The 9799-nt window shown below is 41.6% G+C and overlaps 1 non-coding gene across 1 annotated transcript; it reads left to right on the top strand.

Moving 5' to 3' along the window:
* The first annotated feature begins 246 nt into the window (after positions 1–246).
* On the top strand, positions 247–318 carry TRNAC-GCA. Its single transcript has one exon. It is a non-coding gene; the product is annotated as a tRNA-Cys (tRNA).
* The last annotated feature ends 9481 nt before the right edge of the window (positions 319–9799 follow it).

Here is a 9799-nt window from a genome sequence, read left to right as displayed (position 1 = left end):
ATCAAGTAAAATTCTATGTGGTGTGTTGCTGAGGTACAGCTAAAGTATAAAAACCAATAAAAAATACAGTAAAATGAAGATAGATGATTTGATACCTAGATAAACACATAAGTATAGGTAAGACTGTAAAAAGAAGCCAATAAAAAAAAGACAATACAGAAAAGAAAAGAGAGAAGAAGTAAAGAAGAGTGTTTAAACACTGGAGACACTGAGAGGAGAAGGAAGAAAGGGAAGGAGTAGAGGGCTTCCCTGGTGGCTCAGAGGATAAAGCGTCTGCCTGCAATGCAGGAGACCCAGGTTCGATCCCTGGGTTGGGAGGATCCCCTGGAAAAGGAAATGGCAACCCACTCCAGTATTCTTGCCTGGAGAATCCCATGGACAGAGAGCCTGGTGGGCTACAGTCGACGGGGTCGCAAAGAGTCGGACACAACTGAGCGACTTCACTTTCAGAGAGGCTGCTATGACAGAGGGAACAGGCTGTTATGGGAGAAAGATAAGAAGGAGAAAAGTAATGAAGGACAAAGGAAAAGAGGGTGGAGGGAAAGTGAGAAGAATATAGGAAGAAAGAGGAGGAGAGAAGCAGTGGGGAAAAGCAAAGAGGAAGGAGCAGGAAGGAGGGAGAAAAGAGGCTTGCAGGCCAGTAGGCAAAGAAGACAGAAAAGCCAGAGAGAGTGAGAGAAAGTCATCAACAGACATAGAGAAGGGGGAGGGAGGGAATGAAGACAGGAAAAGAGAAGAAAGACACAGTGAAAAAGGGGAGCAATAGATACACAGAAAGGAAAGAAGGAATGGAGGGAGAGAGGAGGAAAGGATGGAAGGAAAGGGAGGGGGAGGAAAGGATGGAAAATGGAAGGAAAAGAGGATGAATGAGAGGAAAAATAAGAAAAGGACAAGTCATTCAAAAAGGAAAAGGTAAGAGATTAAAGATGAGCATGAAAATGTTTGAAAAGGAGTAGCCAGTAGGAAAAAAATCAAGTATGACGGTCTGTACAAGTGAAAGAGATTCAAAGATCAGAAGGAATAATTTTTTAAAGACCCTAATATATAGATCAAAAAATAGATGATTTATAGTATGGTAGCAGGCAGTCAGATGGACAGAACAGAGTATAAATAGGAAGTACCAGTTTAAAAAAAAGGTATAAAAAAAAGAAAAATTGAGCAAAAAATGAAAAGCAGCAGGCAGGAAGAAAAACGGAGTAAAAGAAGGTGGGAAGAAGGGATGAAGGGAAGGAGAGCAGGCAGGCAACTTGAAATAGAATGAGTTCGTAGGAGAAAGTAAAAGGAGAAAAAGTTTGAAAGTGAGAGAAGCTTGAAAAGATGGAGTCAGTAAGAAACTCAAGTAGGACTATAGGGATGAGAGATTTAAAGAGAAGTTGTTGAAGAAGACAGTAAAAGATAGATAAACAAATAGAAAATAGAGTATAATTTTAAAAGAATCCAAGTAAGAAAGATAATAGAGAAAGATAGTGTTGAAAAGAGAAAGATGAGAAGAAAACAAAAAAGTGTAAAAACAGGTCCCTGTAAAAATACAGTAAAATCAAGCAAAAAGAAAAGAAAAGAATGCATCCATACACGGAGGCAAAGGAAACAAATACAGAGTGTGAAAGGAAGGGAATGAGAAAGAGACATGGGAAATAAAACAAAGAAAGAAGGGAGGGGACAAAAGAAAAGAAAGAAGTTAAGATGCTAGGAGTGAGTTAGAAAAGAAGAAGAAAATAAAGGAGACAAAGAGAACAAAAGAATGATTGAAATAGGGAGAGGAGATTGTAAAAGAGGACCCAGTGAGAAAATTAGCACACTAGGTGGGGAAGGGGAATTTAAAAAGAAGTCAGTCACAAAAGAAAATTAAATAAACACGTATATACAGAGATTATTATAGACATTTTTAAAATTAAAAAAGCAAGTCAGAAAACAGGAAAAGCAGAAGGAAGGAGAGAGGGAGGGAGGAAGGAGAGAAGAAGGGGTAAGGGAGGGACGTATGGTCAGGGAGGGAGACAGAAAGGAAAGGAGGGATGCAGGCAGCCAGCAGACAAAGAATAGAGACACAGTGAAAGGGAGAGCTAGAGAGACACAGCCAGGAATAGAAGAAGGAAAGGAATTAGGAATTAGGAAAGAAGAGATTTAAAAGGAAGAGACTCAGGTACAGTTGGGAAAGGGGAGAATGACATTTTTTAAGTCAATAAAAATACAGTAAAATGAGGGTGATTGATAGGTACATAGCAAGGAAGATAAGTGCACAGGTTTAGGTAGGTGGAACTTCAAAAGGACAATCTAGTAAAGACAGCATAAAGGAAGGAGAGAAGGGGGCAGGGTGGGGGAGAAAGAGAACTTTAAAAAGGAGCCAGTAAAAACTTGAAGAAGGAAGAAGAGGGACTTTCTTGGTGGTCCAGGGGCTAAGACTCTGCACTCCTGGGTTTGATCCCTGGTCAAGGAACTAGATCCCACATGCCACAACTAGGATCCAGTGCAGCCAAATAAATAAGTCAAAACATTATTTTAAAAAATGGAAGAAGGGAGAGAGGGAGGGAAGGAAATAAGGAAGGCAGGGAGGGAAGGAAATAAGGAAGGCAGGGAGGGGAAGCAGGGAATGAGGAAGGAAATCAGTTTAGAAAGGATGTTTCAGAAGACAATTACATGAATAAGTAGAGAGAATGAGAGAGGAGAGTACAGTAAGAAAATTAAGTATGACTGTGCAGGGTGGGGGAGAGTTCTAAAAGGTAGAAGTCAATACAGAAAGGGTACAGTGAACATAGATCATTAATAGCTGGATAGATAGCTAGGTAAGTAGGTATTTATGTAGGTAGGTAGGTGTATGGATATAAAAAGAGAGAAGAAAGGGGAAGAGGTAGGAATGGAAGGAGGGAGGGGTGAATAAAAGGAAGAAAGGGGCAGGAAAGAAAGTTTATAAGGGAAGAATCTCTGGGAAAAAGGCTAACATAAAGAGTGTGATCCTGAGAGGCAGCAAGAGAATGCTGAAAAGGAGAAACCAGTGAGAAAATAAAGTCATGGACAGAGAGATCTAAAAATACATTAAAATAGATAGGAAGATTGGATAGATAGATAAGAAACAGATTTTTAAAATAGAAGCCAATAAGAATGGCAGTATAAAAGAGGTGCAGAAGACAGAAGAAGAAATTTTAAGGGGAGTCACTTAAAAAGTATAAGAAATTAAAATAGATAACCAACAAGGACCTACTGTATAGCACAGAGAACTTTACTCAATATTTTGTGGTAACATATAAGAGAGAAGAATCTGAAAAGTGTGATTCATAGAAACTGAATCACTTTACTGTACACCTAAAATTAATACAACATTGTTAACATTGTTAACAACTATATGCAATAAAGCATAAATAAATAAAGATTAAAAAGTATAAGAGGGGAGGGAGGGAGAGGAGGGATAAAAGCAAAGGTTTAGAGATAGGACTGCAAGAAAAAGTGAAAGAAAGAGAGAGTGGGTGGGGAGCCCAGGCAACGCAGGGCATAGGCCTTGTGACTCAGCCTCTCATGGGAGCAGGCCTCCATGGCAGGCCCTTGCCAAGCCCAAGTGCCAGCTCAGGGGCCTGAAGTCACCAATCCTGTTTATAGCCTGGGTTCTTCTGGGGTTCCCTATGCAAATTACAAAGGAATTGGTTATCTAGCTGGTTCCCCCATGGCTATACAGCAGCAGCTCCAGCCTTTTCCCTCAACATATATCCTGGAGCACATCCTACCTTCCAAACAGGTACCCTGCTAACTGCCCACTCCCCAACTCCTATGACTCCCCCACCCACCCCACCACTGTGCCAATGTATGCAGCCCCAACAATGCCTGCCTACAGCTATGTGCCCCCTCAGTGGTCACCCCACAAATATTTGCAGATAGAGCTGTGTAGTCACATCATGCAGGTTCCACAGCTGGTGCTGCAGGCCTCGTGTCTCCAACCAGGACTTTCTTCTTTATGCACTAGTATGTATGCTTAGTCAGTCAGTCGTGTCCGACTCTTTGCAGCCCCATGGACTGTAGCTGACCAGGCTCCTCTGTCCATGGGATTCTCCAAGTAAGAATACTGGAGTGGTTTGCCATTCGTTTCTCCAGGGGTTAATGCTCTAGACAATTAGCTAAACAGTACTACGGCTGACCCAGCAGGTCCCAGTGCACTCAGTCTCCAATTGACTCTGTGGGTTGGTCTTAAAGCAAATCCTGTTTGGTGGGCTATCAGGCAATTTTTTAGCTATCTGTAATTAAACAAAGGGAGTATTAATCTATTCTGAATCATATCTAGTTGAATGCATGTTAAAAAAAAACAAAGCTCATGTAATTTATCCACAGTGACTGATGAAGAATCATCACATGCAAAGTTCAAAAGTATGGAAAAATATTTTACAACTTGTATCACTAATGACTGTCATAATATATGCAAAGTCTTAAAAAAGAGACTGTGTGAGTAAGAATATCAAGTACAATTGTGTGTGGTATGGGAGAGAACGTATAAGTACAAGTCAGTAAAGAGACAGTAAACATACATAGATGATTGATAGCTAGATGGACAGCTAGGTATGTAGGTATGTACAAAGGAAGATAAATATATGATTGATAGAAAGAAAAAAAAAGATAGATTCATCCAAACATGCACACATATAGAAAGGACATTAATAGGCAGAAGCCAGTAAAAAAGAAAGAAAAACTTAGAAATGGATGGAAAGAATGACTTATTTTTTTTTTAATTTTTACTTTATTTTACTTTACAATACTGTATTGGTTTTGCCATACGTTGACATGAATCCACCACGGGTGTACATGCGTTCCCAAACATGAACCCCCCTCCTACCTCCCTCCCCATAACATCTCTCTGGGTCATCCCCGTGTACCAGCCCCAAGCATCCTGTATCCTGCATCAGACATAGACTGGCGCTTCGTTTCTTACATGATAGTATACATGTTTAAATGCCATTCTCCCAAATCATCCCACCCTCTCCCTCAGAGTCCAAAAGTCCGCTCTACACATCTGTGTCTCTTTTGCTGTCTCGCATACAGGGTCATCATTGCCATCTTTCTAAATTCCATATATATGTGTTAGTATACTGTATTGGTGTTTTTCTTTCTGGCTTACTTCACTCTGTATAATCGGCTCCAGTTTCATCCATCTCATTAGAACTGATTCAAATGTATTCTTTTTAATGGCTGAGTAATACTCCATTGTGTATATGTACCACAGCTTTCTTATCCATTCATCTGCTGATGGACATCTAGGTTGTTTCCATGTCCTGGCTATTATAAACAGTGCACGCAATGAACATTGGGGTACATGTGTCTCTTTCAATTCTGGTTTCCTCGGTGTGTATGCCCAGCAGTGGGATTGCTGGGTCATAAGGCAGTTCTATTTGCAATTTTTTAAGGAATCTCCACACTGTTCTCCATAGTGGCTGTACTAGTTTGCATTGCCACTAACAGGGTAGGAGGGTTCCCTTTTCTCCACACCCTCTCCAGCATTTATTGCTTGCAGACTTTTGGATCGCAGACATTCTGACTGGTGTGAAGTGGTACCTCATTGTGGTTTTGATTTTCATTTTTCTAATAATGAGTGATATTGAGCATCTTTTCATGTGTTTGTTAGCCATCTGTATGTCTTCTTTGGAGAAAGGTATAGTTCTTTGGCCCATTTTTTGATTGAGTCTTTCATTTTTCTGGAATTGAGCTGCATCAGTTGCTTGTATATTTTTGAGATTAGTTGTTTGTCAGTTGCTTCATTGGCTATTATGTTCTCCCATTCTGAAGGCTGTCTTTTCACCTTGCTTATAGTTTCCTTTGTTGTGCAGAAGCTTTTAATTAGATCCCATTTGTTTATTTTTGCTTTTATTTCCAGAATTCTGGGGGGTGGATCATAGAGGATCCTGCTGTGATTTCTGTCGGAGAATGTTTTGCCTATGTTCTCCTCTAGGAGTTTTATAGTTTCTGGTCTTACATTTAGATCTTTAATCCATTTTGAGTTTATTTTTTTGTATGGTGTTAGAAAGTGATCTAGTTTCATTCTTTTACAGGTGGTTGACCAGTTTTCCCAGCACCATTGTTAAAGACATTGTCTTTACTCCATTGTATATTCTTGCCTCCTTTGTCAAAGATAAGGTGTCCATATGTGTGTGGATTTATCTCTGGGCTTTCTATTTTGTTCCATTGATCTATATTTCTGTCTTTATGCCAGTACCATACTGTCTTGATGACTGTGGCTTTGTAGTAGAGCCTGAAGTCAGGCAAGTTGATTCCTCCAGTTCCATTCTTCTTTCTCAAGATTGCTTGGCTATTAGAGGTTTTTTGTATTTCCATACAAATCTTGAAATTAATTGTTCTAGTTCTGTGAAAAATATCACTGGTAGCTTCATAGGGATTGCATTGAATTTGTAAATTGCTTTGGGTAGTATACTCATTTTTACTATATTGATTCTTCCAATCCATGAACATGGTATATTTCTCCATCTATTAGTGTCCTCTTTGATTTATTTCATCAGTGTTTTATAGTTTACTATATATAGGTTTTTAGTTTCTTTAGGTAGATATATTCCTAAGTATTTTATTCTTTTCGTTGCAATGGTGAATGGAATTGTTTCCTTAATTTCTTTTTCTACTTTCTCATTATTAGTGTATAGGAATGCAAGGGATTTCTGTGTGTTGATTTTATATCCTGCAACTTTACTATATTCATTGATTAGCTCTTGTAATTTTCTGGTGGAGTCTTGAGGGTTTTCTATGTAGAGGATCATGTCATCTGCAAACAGTGAGAGTTTTACTTCTTCTTTTCCAATTTGGATTCCTTTTGTTTCTTTTTCTGCTCTGATTGCTGTGGCCAAAACTTCCAGAACTATGTTGAATAGTAGCGGTGAAAGTGGGCACCCTTGTCTTGTTCCTGATTTTAGGGAAAATGCTTTCAACTTTTCACCATTGAGGATAATGTTTGCTGTGAGTTTGTCACATATAGCTTTTATTATGTTGAGGTATGTTCCTTCTATTCCTGCTTTCTGGTTTGCTAGCCAAAGTTAGTTCGTTCTGGTTACACGCAGGGTGTTCCTGCCCGATTCTTACAAAGCACTGCAGCCCACGCCTCCCGCGCCTCCCTGCCCTGCCCCCACTTGTTAGTGGCGGATGCAGGTGTCTGTGCTGCTTTTCCGCTGGGGGAGTTACTGTTGGGCTTGTAACCTGTTGGTTTTAATTATTTATTAATTTTTCCTTCCTGTTATGTTGCCCTCTGTGCTTCCAAGGCTCGCCACAGACTCAGCAGGGAGAGTGTTTCCTGGTGTTTGGAAACCTCTCTTCTTAAAATTCCCTTCCCAGGATGGGCTTCCCTTCCCAGGACGGAGCTCCCTCCCCACCTCCTTTGTCTCTTTTTTCGTCTTTTATATTTTTTCCTACCTGTTTTTGAAGACAATGATCTGCCTTTCTGGGTGCCTGATGTCCTCTGCCAGCATTCAGAAGTTGTTTTGTGGAGTTTGCTCAGTGTTGAAATGTTCTTTTGAGGAATTTGTGAGGGAGAAAGTGGTCTCCCCATCCTATTCCTCCACCATCTTAGGACCGCCATTGAAAGAATGATTTAAAAAGAGGATACTAAAAGAGAATAAAAGGAGAATGGAAGGGGAAAAGTTAGAGACAGAGGAGGAAGGAAAGAAGGAGGAAAGAGTAAAGAAGGAATTAAGGAAGGTAGAGGATGAAGCACGAAGGGAGAGGATGGGAAAAGAACATTATTGAATAAGAAAGAAATGAGAGAAGAAAGGAAATATGAAGGGGGCAAGAGAGTGGGGAGGGAAGAAAGAATCAAAGAAGGGAAGTTGCTAAGTCACTTCAGTCGTGTCTGACTCTGTGCGACCCCATAGACGGCAGCCTACTAGGCTCCCCCGTCCCTGGGATTCTCCAGGCAAGAACACTGGAGTGGGTTGCCATTTCCTTCTCCAGTGCATGAAAGTGAAAGGTGAAAGTGAAGTCACTCAGTCATGTCCAACTTAGCGACCCCATGGACTGAAGTCTACCAGGCTCCTCCATCCATGGAATTCTCCAGGCAAGAGTACTGGAGTGGGGTGCCATTGCCTTCTCCAAAAGAAGGGAAGGGGACAGATAAAAAGAAGACCGAGGCAGGAAAGAAACAGAGGTTATGGAGTCCCTAGGGAAAAGAGTAAAATCAAAAGAGAAAAAATGTGAGTGTGAGATGAGAGTGATACATGGGTTCAAATCCTGATCTGGGAGGATCCCACATGCTGTGGAGCAACTGAGCCTGTTTGCCACAACTACTGAGCCTGTGATCTATAGCCCACAAGCTGCAGCTGCTGAAGCCCGCATGCCCAAGAGCTTGTGCTCCACGATAAGAGAAGCCACCACAATGAGAAGCCTGCACACCACAACTAGATGGTAGCCTTCACTTGCCACAACTAGAGAAAAGCCCACACAACAGTGAAGACCCAGCACAACCAAAAATAAATACAGAAATTTTTTTTGAAGAGAGAGAAGAAAAGAAGGGAAGAGAGAGAAAGAAGTTGTTTAAAAAGGAAAATAAGAAATATCATTACAAAAAATTTAAGAGAGAGAAAATAAAATAAGTTCTAAAAGGAGGAACCAATAAAGAATGCATAGAACAAGAATGACAGAATAAAATATAATGGAAGTAAAGAGAATGGAGGGAAAGAGGGAGAAAAGAAAATTAAGACTTTTGAAAGGATGAGGGAGCTTCCAGTTCAAGATGGCAGAGTAGAGGACATGCGCTCATCTCCTCCTGCAAGAGCACCAAAATCACAACTAGCTGTTAACAACCATTGACAGGAGGATGCTGGAACCCATCAAAAAAAGATACCCTACTTCCAAAGACAAGAAGAAACTGCAATGACATGGTAGGAGGGGCGCAATCATGATAAAATCAAATCCCATACCCGAGAAGTGGGCAGCCCACAAACTGGAGAACAATAATACCAAAGAAGTTCTCCCACTTTTGTGAAGGTTCTGAGCCCCATATAAGGCTTCCCAGCCTGGGGATCCCGCAAAGGGACTGAGACTCCCCAGGGAATCTAACCTTGAAGGCCAGTGGGATTTGATTACAGTACTTCCACAGGACTGGGGGAAACAGAGACTCCACTCTAGGAGGACATGAACAAAATCTTGCACACGCCAAGACCCAGGAGAAAGGAACAGTGATCCCACAGGAGACTGAACCAGACCTGCCTGCTAGTATTGAGAGTCTCCTGTGGAGGCATGGGCCGGCAGTGGTTCACTGCTGTACTAGCAGCAGCAGTCCTGGAAGGTGCCCCTTGGCGTAAGTCTTCTTGCAGGTCGCCATTAACCCTGCCACAGAGCCTGTAGACCCCAGGGCTGGGTCTTGCATGCTGAGTCACTTCAGTCGTGTCCAACTCTTTGAGACCCTATGGATTGTAGCCCAGCAGGCTCCTCTGTCCATGGGATTCTCTAGGCAAGAATACTGAAGTGGGTTGCCATGCTCTCCTCTAGGGGCTCTTCCTGACCCAGAGACTGAACCTGTACCTCTTATGTCTCCTGCATTGGCTGGCAGGATCTTTACCACTAGGGCCACCTGGGAACCCCTAGGGAGGGAGGGAGTGCAACTCCATCCATCGGCAGATAATTGGATTAAAGCTTTACTGAACATGGCCCACCAGAGCAAGACCCAGTTTTTCCCACTGCCAGTCCCTCCCATCAGGAAACTTACACAACTCCCCTAGCCTCATCCACCAGAAGACAGAAGAAGCAAGAAGAGAACAATCCTGCAGCTGCCAGAATGAAAACCACATCACAGAAGTTAATCAAAATAAAAATGCAGAGAGTTATGTCCCAG

The sequence above is a fragment of the Oryx dammah genome, unplaced genomic scaffold (assembly GCF_014754425.2).
Source record: "Oryx dammah isolate SB20612 unplaced genomic scaffold, SCBI_Odam_1.1 HiC_scaffold_23, whole genome shotgun sequence".
Lineage (NCBI taxonomy): Eukaryota > Metazoa > Chordata > Mammalia > Artiodactyla > Bovidae > Oryx > Oryx dammah.
Note: the sequence above shows the minus strand (reverse complement) of the source record. Positions and strands in the feature narration are given on the sequence as shown.